At 49.1% G+C, this 9,405-nt stretch overlaps 1 pseudogene; it reads left to right on the forward strand.

Moving 5' to 3' along the window:
• The first annotated feature begins 1,354 nt into the window (after window positions 1-1,354).
• LOC136513574 (lysine histidine transporter-like 2) lies at window positions 1,355-4,050 on the forward strand (annotated as a pseudogene).
• Window positions 4,051-9,405: the final 5,355 nt, after the last annotated feature.

A 9,405-nucleotide genomic window follows, 5' to 3' on the forward strand; every position in this document is an offset into this window, starting at 1 on the left:
AGTGCACGTTGTATTTTTTTATTTGTTGTTCACTTGATGATGGACTTGTGATATACTTGTGATGCACTTATGAACTTTGATGGACTTGTGATAGACTTGTGGATTTATTTTGATAGACTTGAGCACTTATTATTATATATGTGATATATATTGTGATGGATGTGATATGTGCGGATAGATGTGTGGATGGATGAGATATATATGTGATGGATGAGATATATACGTGATATATGTTTGTGTGAATTTATTTGTCATGATGGAATGTAAAAAAAATTTACAAATTGCCGTTTTGGGTCACTTTGCCGAGTGTTGCACTCGGCAAAGGACCCCGTTGCCGAGTGCCATGGTCACAGCACTCGGCAAAGCTAGAAAAATGGGTGCTCGGAAAACTATTTTTCTAGCTTTGCCGAGTGTCATGACCATGACACTCGGCAAAGATTTTTTTTAAAAAAAAATCAAACTTTGCCGAGTGCCGGTCAGAGGGCACTCGGCAAAGAATTTTTTTTTTAAAAAAATCAAACTTTGCCGAGCGCCGGCCAGGGGAGCACTCGGCAAAGAATTTTTAGAAAAAAAATAAAACATCTTTGCCAAGGGCCGGACAGAGGGCACTCGGCAAAGAATTTTTTTTAAAAAAAATAAAAAATCTTTGCCGAGTGCCTGTAGGGTTGTCACTCAGCAAAGCGACCGTCAACGGGGCCGGCGCCGTGACGGTCGCTTTTCTTTGCTGAATGCCCCCGGGGCTCTCGGCAAAGCCTTTACCGAGTGCCCGATGAAAGACACTCGGCAAAAAGGGCTTTGCCGATCAATTTTTTTGCCGTGTGTTTTTTACCGAGTGCCGCACTCGGTAAAGACTTTGTCGAGTGCAATTTGGCCTTTACCAAGTGCCTCAGGCACTCGGCAAAGAACCTGAATCTAGTAGTGCACGTTATACAAATGGTTACTAATGTTCGAACATAAGTCGTATGGTCATTTTCATTGTGCACAAAATGTCTTCCATGCAATTTTAGCATCTTATATTACTATTAAGTGGTATAATTTACCATAATAAATGGTAGATTTATTTAAGCCCAACTTGGCTAATAATGAGCTGGACAGGATCTGCTAACGTAAAATTCGTTTATTTTTTGCCTTGTATTTCGTAGGATGACTTTCTATAAGTTAGCTAACGGAAAATTAATGTGATTCGTCCACGGATAACGACATCCTCTGGAACTCTTCTCTGTGAACTGGATCTCAGTCGAGGGTCGAGACCCTATAAAAACGCGCGGTGCCAGACCAGAAACGCTCTAAGAATCCTCTCCGTCAAACAGAAGCGGGTACCTCGCACCGCACAGAGTGGTTGCACGCGCGCCGAGTCAAGCACGGCGATCATCGTCGACGCACGCACCGGCGGCGCCGCGCGGCCGCTATGGACCAGTACGCTGAGACGGCCAGAGAGAGGACGCAGGAGGACAAGACCAAGAACGTCAACGACTGGCCCCCGATCACTTCGTCCTGCACCGCCAAATGGTACTACTCGGCCTTCCACAACGTCACGGCCATGGTCGGCGCTGGCGTGCTCGGCCTCCCCTTCGCCATGTCGCAGCTCGGATGGTACGTGCGTACGCACATGCTCCAATTCATAGAAATGTGTTTTTCTTTCACAAATTTCAGCGTAAACATCAGCATAAGTCAGATTTCAGCATAAGCGAAGAGAGCCCAAATTCCTACATGGGTATATATGATTCGATGTTAAACAAGACAATTCAAATTCCTACAGGGGCTTGAGCACGGTGGTGATTGTGATGTCGTTCGTGATCACACTGTACACACTGTGGCAGATGGTGGAGATGCACGACATGATCCCCGGCAAGCGCTTCGAGCGCTACCACGAGCTCAAGCAGCACGCGTTCGGCGAGCGGCTCAGGCTCTGGATCATCGTGCCGCAGCAGCTCATCGTCGAGGTGGGCACCGACATCGTCTACATGGTCATCGGCGGGCAGTGCCTGCGCTAGTTCCACGACCTCGTCTGCAGGGGCCGCTGCAAGGACATCCGCCTCACCTACTGGATCATCATCTTCGGCTCCGTCCACTTCCTCCTCTCCCAGTTCCCCAACTTCAACTCCATCTCCGCCGTGTCCGCCGCCGCGGCGGTCATGTCGCTCACCTACTCCATGATCGCCTTCGTCACGTCGGTGGTCAAGGGCGCCGAGGAGGCCACGGCCGGCGCCATTGACTACGGACTCAGGGCGAACACGACGTCAGGCCGGGTGTTCGGCGTGCTCAACGGGCTCGGAGCCGTGGCGTTCGCGTACGCGGGTCACAACGTGGTGCTGGAGATCCAGGCCACCATCCCGTCCACCCCGGAGAAGCCGTCCAAGAAGCCCATGTGGGATGTGGCTCGGCGTCGTGGTGGGCTACTTCTGCGTCGCGCTCTGCTACTTCTGCGTCGCTTTCGCCGGGTACTACCGTTAGCCAATCTACTGTTACCTTGTGTGAACACAGCAGAGGAAGACGGCGCCGACTTAGCCGCCTGCTGTGTGTGAACACAGCAAGGGAAGGCGGCGCCGATTTTGCCCCTGCTGTGATACTGTAACCGCTGTAGGTGCAGGCGCCGCACGGCTCACCTACAGCACTGTAGGAACTGGCAGTGGCCGGCGCAGAGTCAGCCTTGTCAGGTTATCTAATTACTATGCCAGCATGGGCGTTGCACATGGACTAGATAGTTAGAGTTGTATAAATAGACATGTATGGCAACTCAGTAAAGAGAGCTCAGATTTGCCATCACACAGACAGGGCATCGGCCAACACCGTTGTCTTGTATTGTGCGTGCTTGCTCTGTTCTCCCTTCTTCTCCCAGCTCCGTCCGTAGTGTGTGGGTACGGACAACGCCGGTACATGGTCTGCGCGGCTAGTGGGTGCTCGGCAACACTAGCGCGTGCTCGACGAGACCGTCAAGTGCTCCACTCGCCTGAGCCGGTGGTCGGCAAGATAGGCTAGAGTGGTTCACTGTCGTGAGCCGGTGATCCTGTGAGACCAGAGTGGTCTAAGGCTATCTCGGTGGTCTGGAGGCTAGCTGTAGTGGTCTAGAGGTCATCTCGGTGGTCTGGAGTCAAGATGTAGTGGTCTGGAGACCATCTCGGTGGTCGGGAGGCTAACTGTGGCCAACAACTACGCCTTCGACAACTCCGTGGAGCCCAACGTGCTCATCTCCCTTGAGAAGCCGCGGTGGCTCATCGCCGCCGCCAACCTCATGGTCGTCGTCCACGTCGTCGGCAGCTACCAGGTGTACGCCATGCCGGTGTTCGACATGATCGATACCGTGCTCGTCAAGAAGCACAAGTTCACCCCGGAGATCCGCCTGAGCTTGATCGCTCGCTCCGCCTATGTCGGTGAGTCACATGCATGAATGATTCCATTGACAACTTGCATTGATCGACATGGACGGCCAAAATTAGACATCCCTGCCTTCCACGTGTATGCAGCGGCGACCATGTTTGTGGGCATGACCTTCCCGTTCTTCGACGGCCTTCTCGGCTTCGGGTTCGCTCCCACCACATACTATGTATGTACTGTACTGTACCACATCAAGCTAATAAGCTTTCACTCTACGTTCTTGATTGTTAACTGGAATACACGCGGGGATCGATCGACGTGATCTAGATGTTTTACTCATCAGATTCCATGATGTGCAGATCCCTTGCATCATCTGGCTCATACTGCGCAAGCCGAAGAAGTACAACCAGTCATGGTTCATCAACATTATAAGTTCGGTTCACTGATTGCTCATTTCTTGAGATCTGTTCATGTTCTTATGATGCTCGATGGCTGTTTTTTTTGTTAATTTGGGCAGATCTGCATCGTGATCGGAGTGCTGCTGACGCTCATCTCCCCATTGGAGGCCTGCGGCAGATCATTCTTGACGCAAAGAGCTTCAAGCTGTACTCTTGAGCATCCAAGCATCCAGAACATAGGAAGAGAGATGAGAGGCTACTTTTGTCTCGTTTTCGTTTTATCTGATGATGAGACGCAATCTATTATTTCAAGTTTTCAGTATTATGACATCATCGCCATCTATATATGATATAACTCAAACAGATCTGTGCATCTAGAACTATTATATCTAATTTTGTCCATAACCCGCAAACATACATGTGCATCGTAATAGCTACAACTTGTTATGTAGTCACCTCGACGTTTTGCAACCCGAAAATTTCTTCACCAATCGTATCATCAGTTCCAATATATCTTGGGGTCAGACTCCATATTGCTAATGGACACATGAACGTGCGTGCTTCTGACTCATATGAGCACGGGTCATTAGTTTGGGCTACATACGGGACAGGGAGAAATGTGAGACATCATGGACATGCATCGTGAGTCCAGGTCACATACCGGACAAGGAGAAGCATGAGACACCGCAGGGAGTAAAAAAAGAAGAATCCCTTCCCTCTTTATGTTAGGTATATATGCTAGTAAACATATATAAGTGTGTTAAAACGGGGACATGCAACTTGTTGCCTGAGCACTTGGATGACTTGGGACTCTGTACCAGCTTGCACGCACACTGTTCTAACTCGTAAGGACATGGAAGATTTGGGGATTTATCTAATGAGCACATTGCGTTCCAATTTATATTTGACTTTACATTGTGTTTGCACACCAAGCATCTACAGATATAATTTGGAGAGAACAGAGGCCGTCATAAAGTATTCTTGTATCCCAAAATGCATAGGGATTTTCAGAGGAAAACAGACCATTTTGGAGGCACCCCATAAGCTACTGCCTTCATAGGCGAATCTCCTAGTAGGCCTGTCTATGTTAATCTAGGCCAAACCGTTAATAAGTGTTTGGCCCATCTCTACCTGCTAACAGTCTTAAAGTATATAAAATAGAAAACACTAACATACTCTCTTTTCCTCGCCACCCGCTGACCCATCTTCCTCTCGAGGAACCACCCCCATGTCCTCACCTGCCCCATTCCTTCTCTCTCACTGCCCCTAGCTCTTTCCCTCACCTCCCCTACCTCTATTGGCAGCCAGAGCTAGCCTCGCGCCTCTCTCGCATTGCACCAGTGGCCCAGCCAAAGGCTCCAAATAGTGATGGCGACTGAGATATCGCCGAAGGCGAGCGATGGTGGCGGCCTAGATCTAACTAATTATTAAGGGCACACCAGCAGTGGTTGTGCCTGGCCTAGGACACGTGCGGTGGATTTCCATGGATGTGTTTGACCGAGGACGATGTGGCCCCTACCTCTCTTCCTCCTGGCCGCAGTGCGGATCTGCTCTTCTCCTTGATGGCAGCGGTGCTAATCTGAAAGAACCTAGATGGCTAGAGAGGTGGGTTGAACAGACTATTAAAAAATTTTCTACAAAAACACAATACTTAGGCAAAGTGGTTAGAATAAAAGGTAACTTTAATAGCAACTACTTTGCGTAGCCTAATTCACCATAAAGCAAGCCTCCTAAACAATTCTAGTAGCAAGATAAGCACTACTACTAGAGCGCTCAACCACACAAGAGGCTAGCAAGTACTCCTAGTTGAGTTGAACAAGAACAACTAAACTAAATATTCAACTACATAATTAGAGCTACTGCTCCAACTAGAGAGCTACAACTACTCTACACAAGCCCAAAGCTTAAGAACAAGAATTTTAGCATAGGTGTAGCAATGCCAATCACCAGGGCAAGATGAGGACAAATATTTATCCTAGGGTTCGGTTACTTGCTAGCAAGCTACATCCTCATTGAGACAAGTCTTTTGATGATTTCTTCGTGTGCTAAGCAAGCCTCTCAAGCTTGACCCTCAATGTGGGTGCCACAAAAAGCGAATCAACCAAGAGCACTCCAACTAACCTCGAGCATTCCACTAGAATTGTCCTTCATGATCTCCCACGGGGTAAGCACAAGACACTTCACAATCAACTCAATAGGAGACACCAAGCAATCACCACAAGTTGCTCAACGATCTACACAGCTCCAAGCAATCTAGGTGACAACAACCACCAAGAGTAACAATAAATTCGTAGCCCAATGATTTCTAGTGCCACTAGATGCAAACTCTCTCAGCAAATCCACTAGATCTCTAGCAATCTTGCTTTTGATCAATCTCTAAGCAAGGGAGTGAGTGTGAAGTGGTCTTGACCTCTCAAGGGAGGCCTATGTCAATTAGAATGCCAAGAGAGCCCTCATGGGCCAAGCACATCCCTATTTATAAGCCCCACTCAAAACTATTCGTTGAGCTGTGCTGGTAGGTTGTTTTCGAGGTCACCAATAAAGTCCAGAGACCACCAAAAACGCCCTACTGGAGAAACGGTTATGATGATCCAATGCTCCAGATTAAATCTAATCTAAGCGCTAGAGACCACATGCTCTGGTGTCACTACTATAGAAAAAACTTATGCGAGGCATTTGAGAATGGGCCTCTGTGGCGGGCGGGAATTTCAACCACCTCGGTTAATGCCTGGGATTAACCAAGGTGGGCATTTTTATTAACTGAGGTGGTCACAATCAACCACCTCATAAAATTAACCACCTCCTAAAATCTATTAACCGAGGCGGGCCTTCCAAATTACCCCTATTTTCTGAGGCGGGCCTCGGTTAATATTCCCCAGGCCCAGCAGGCCCAGGCGAGACCTGATAGCTAGAGTGAGTATAAATATAGGAGGTTAGGGTTTCTGATTTACTCCTCTCTCTCCCCCGTCACATAGTCGTGGCTCCCTCTCTCCCACCCGAGCATAGTCGCGGCTCTCTCCCCACCCGAGCACACCCCTCCCCACCCAAGCATGCCCCTCCTCTCCACCCTCCGAGCAGGACGGCGGCAGCGCTGTTGGCGGTCCTTATCGACCAAATTTGACCACCAAATAAGATACAAAAAGAGGAGAACTAGCATAACTTACACACATATGTTATTCATATTGACATATTTCCATATATATTGGAAGATCAGTGTTTTGTAGGACATATACAAGAATACGGTGGAATTATAGTCAAAGTATGCCATCAGAGAAAGCGTAACGCAGATTCGCTCAATGGAAATAGAAGAAAGGCCCATGTACCTTGCAAATCTGGGCCAAGTACCGACGTGGCAAGGACCCAGGCCCATCCAGGAAGCAACCGCGCGAAGGTGCTTGCGAGTGGAGCCAGCCCAGGTGCAGCTGCACCTGGGGTGCGCCCGCACCCCCACCACCGCCTCTCGGGCCCAGCTTCATCAGGCGGTGCAATTATGACGACTGGGGTCGGTTCATGATAGTTTCCTAATTTTCCCCCACCAAACCGACCTCAATCATGAATAAAAAGAGGAGTAGAGCTCTCTCCCAAAAAACACACACCACAACTCAAGAGCCTCTCTCCCACCACACTTGTATCTTTTTATCTTTTTAGTTTTGTTGGAGCAAGGCTAGCTTCATTGGAGAGCTTGAACCTCTAGGGGCAATCTTGGTATGAATAATATGGAGAGTTGCCTTATGTTCTTGTTCTTATATTATCAACATAGCTATGCTATTGAAATAGAGCCAAGTTCTTATGTTATTAGTTTAGCATATAGAACTTTATGCTTAATCTTTCATACATACATGTTTAGACCAAGACCTAAATTGAGGTAGTAGGTTCTACTTTAAGATTTGTTTGGTCATTATATTCTTGTGGGTTCGTCGTCTGTCCCCATGGTGTATGCTCTAGTACGAGGACTCCTGATAAAGACGGAAGTTCCTAGCCACCACTAGAGTAGCAACTAATAGTGTAGACGTGGTGTCTATGCTAGAAGTTACCTTTGTTTGCCTCGTATCCCATGCTTGAGGGGTAGGCGGCATGCGATGATAGCCTTGTCCATCCTTTGTAATTTCCCACGTTCGGATACGGCGTAGAGCCGTAGGCCAGTATCGCCTGGCAGACCAAGCGTAAGCTGGTGCCCAAAGTAAGTTTATGGTGACCAAAGCTATCTTAGCTTAGGATCTCTAACCTTAGAAATTCATGTATTGGTATGATCTGCTAATTTTAGCATAGCTATACAAGTTAAGTCTACTCTAGTTTAGGTTTATTCTTTTATTTTTTATTCTTTCTTTTATCTTTATCCTTGAGATTGGCTCGAGTGTGTGTATCACACTATCCAACATTTATCCTGGCTTACCCCTGTTATGGACTTTGGTCTACTATGCAGTCATGTTATCTTGTCCATATCATTATTAGAGACTTTTACACCATGCCTTCCTTTGGGAAAATATTAATGAACGATACCCGAATACTTCTGGGTGAAACGCTACAATGATATATCCATGCGCTTGTGGAATATTTCTGCATGTGTTCAAAAATATCATCACGGCGTTTCTGGTGTCATTGCTAGGAAACACAGTGATTGCCCTAAGAAATGCCAACAGGCGCTCCTCTCTCCCCTTGGCGCGGCGGCGCCCCTCCCTACCCACCCGAGCGCACCCCTCCTCCCCACTCTCCATGCAGGCCATCTATGGCACCCCTCCCTACCCTAGCAGCGCCAGTGATGGTGCCCCTCCCTCCCTAGGGTGCGGCGGCGCTCCTCCCTCCCCTTGGCGCAACAAGGGTGCTAGATCTGGGCGATGGCTAGGGCGGCGGTGGCAGATCTAGTGGTGGAGCGGCCAGATCCGATGGCGGCGCTGCTCCTAGTGGAGGATCCAATGGTGCAGCGGCCTCTCTCGCTCGGATCCAATGACGGCGGCTTTAGGGGCCTAGATCCGGTAGCAGGCCCTCCCCCAGCGGTTGATCTGCATCCTCCCGGTAGTGGGCGCTCTCCCTCGAGGTCCCCACCGGCGGTGGCGCGCCCTCCTCCACTGAGCTCCTCTTTCAGCTACCATGGTGGCCGGATCCACCACTAGTTGCCACATCTGTGATCGTGGTGGCCAGATCTAAGACTGTGGTGGTTGGATCCACACCCGTGGTAGCCGGATCGAGCTCCCCCAGTTGCGGATCGAGGAACCCCGATGGTCCGGTGAGCAGCTGCGGCGGCGCCGCATGAATGGGATCGGCAGGCCCGTGGATGGGCTCGTTGGGCTTGTCCACGGGTTTTTAATTTTTTGTTTTTTTATTAACCGAGGCGGGCGGCCAATCGCCTCCGTTAAGGCATGATTAACCGTGACCTTTTGGCGGAGGCGGTTGGAAAAGCCGCCTCGGTTAATGCTTTTTGCCCTCCTTGGTTAAGATTGCTGTAATGGTGTGTCTATCTACTAGACGCCATCGGGTATATTTTCACTGGCTCCTCGGAGCCTCGGTCATAGCAAACTTCAAACGGCTAGTGGGCCCTTTCTCCGGTGCCTCTCTGGTGGCACCCATCAGACAAATTTGATGGTGTCTAGAACCTCTCGGGTGATTACATCGAGAGTTCTAGGGGGTCATCGAAAAAGTTTGATGGCCCCCACCGTGGTTTTTGGTGCTCTAGCTTGAAATCCGCTCTACACAA

The sequence above is a fragment of the Miscanthus floridulus genome, chromosome 16 (genome assembly GCF_019320115.1).
Source record: "Miscanthus floridulus cultivar M001 chromosome 16, ASM1932011v1, whole genome shotgun sequence".
Lineage (NCBI taxonomy): Eukaryota > Viridiplantae > Streptophyta > Magnoliopsida > Poales > Poaceae > Miscanthus > Miscanthus floridulus.